Source organism: Erinaceus europaeus, chromosome 18 (assembly GCF_950295315.1).
Source record: "Erinaceus europaeus chromosome 18, mEriEur2.1, whole genome shotgun sequence".
In the NCBI taxonomy this organism is placed as follows: Eukaryota; Metazoa; Chordata; class Mammalia; order Eulipotyphla; family Erinaceidae; genus Erinaceus; species Erinaceus europaeus.
Window position 1 is genome coordinate 51,154,189 of NC_080179.1, and position 1,838 is coordinate 51,156,026.

Sequence of the window (1,838 nt, forward strand, 5' to 3'; positions counted from 1 at the left end):
AGTGCTGACACCAGGCCCCAGCAATAAAATTGGAGGCAAAAAGAAAGGAAGGAAAGAAGGAGCAAGTAATAATAGCAAGTACATAGCGAATGCTATATCAGCGAGGATACTTTCTCTTATAAGTAACAAAAGTCTTGATCAGCAAGTTCAAACAATATGAGCTTTGGAAGTAAAAAGCTCTAGGTCTCTTAATTTGGCAGTTTAAGGACATCTTCAGGACTAGGGTTTCTTTATCTTTCTACTCAGCATCTAGCCTCAGCTCAGGCTTTTCTCCCCAGAATCATGTCTTTGGCAGCAAGCCTCACTACTGGCGTATCCAAATCCAGGGACTTCTCTTGCTTGATCTCTCTCTTTAAACAAATTCTGGTGGCATAGGAGGTGGTGCAGTGAATAAAGTGCTGTTCTCACAACCATGAGGTCCAGAGTGAGTTTGATCCTTCATATCACATTCCCTTCTCTTATTCCCTTCTCTCTCTTTTGTCTCCTTTCTGTCATAAATAAATAAATAAACAAATAAATCTTTTAAATATTTTCATAGGGGGCCAGGCGGTATTGCAGTGGGTTAAACACACATGGCATGAAATGCAAGGACTGGTACAAGGATCCTGGTTCTAGCCCCCCCCCCCAGCTCTCCACCTGCAGCAGAGGGGAGGGGAGAAGGGGGTTCACTCCACAAGCTGTGAAGCAGGTCTGCAGGTGACTGTCTTTCTCTCCCTCTCTCTGTCTTCCCCTCCTCTCTCAATTTCTTTGTCTTATCCAACAACAACAACCACAAAAAGAATAACAACAGCAATGATAAACAACAAGGGCAACAAAAGGGAAAAAATGGCCTCCAGGAGCGGTGGATTTGTACTGCAGGTACCGAACCCCAGCAATAACCCTAGAGGCAAAAAAAAAAGTTCCGATAAAACATACCTTACATAGACTGTAGTACCCTAACCATTTTTTAAAGTATACAGTTCAGTGGTAATAAATATTTTCATGTTGTTGTACAACTATTACCACCATTTATCTCCAGAACTCTTTCCAACTTTGTAAAATCAAAACTCTATACCAGTTTCACGATAACTTCCTATTCTCCTCTCTGCCATCCCCTGACAACCTCCATTTTTCTTTTTCATGATGGTTACTCTTCTGGGTAATCACATAAATGAAATCATACAGTCTTTGTCTTTTGGTTCCTTCTGTATTTTATTAAATTTATTAAAATTGTAATAGACATAACAAACTTACTCCAAATTTTTGTCAATGGGAAAGATACTAAAAAACATGGAATACTTCATGATTTTGGATGTCACCCTTGCAAAGGGGCCATGCTAATCTTCTCTGCATCATTCCAATTTTCTTCTATGTGTTGCTGTTGTGAGCATGTTTCACGCATTTTTGTATGACTGTGAAGTCAATGACTTTTACATTTGTAATAATCATATTTTAAATGACTGGTATCTACTTTATTATTATTATTTATAAAAAGGAAACACTGACAAAACCATGGGATAAGAGGGGTACAACTCCACACAATTCCCACTACCAGAACTCCATATCCCATCTCCCCTCCCTTATAGCTTTCCTATTCTTTAACCCTCTGGGAGTATGGACCCAAGATCATTGTGGGATGCAGAAAGTGGAAAGTCTGGCTTCTGTAATTGCTTTCCCGCTGAACATGTGCACTGACAGGTCGATCCATACTCCCAGCCTGCCTTTCTCTTTCCTTAGTGGGATAGGGCTCTGGGGAATCGGAGCTCCAGGACATATTGGTGGGGTCATCTGTCCAGGGAAGTCTGGATGGCATTATGCTAGCATCTGGAATTTAGTGGCTGAAAAGAGAATTAACGTAT

General features: G+C 40.6%; 1 non-coding gene across 1 annotated transcript; it reads right to left on the reverse strand.

The window, feature by feature from the left end:
• Nucleotides 1–1,263: 1,263 nt before the first annotated feature.
• LOC132534505 (U6 spliceosomal RNA) lies at nucleotides 1,264–1,370 on the reverse strand. Its single transcript, XR_009546213.1, has one exon. It is a non-coding gene; the product is annotated as a U6 spliceosomal RNA (small nuclear RNA).
• Between the last annotated feature and the right edge of the window lie 468 nt (nucleotides 1,371–1,838).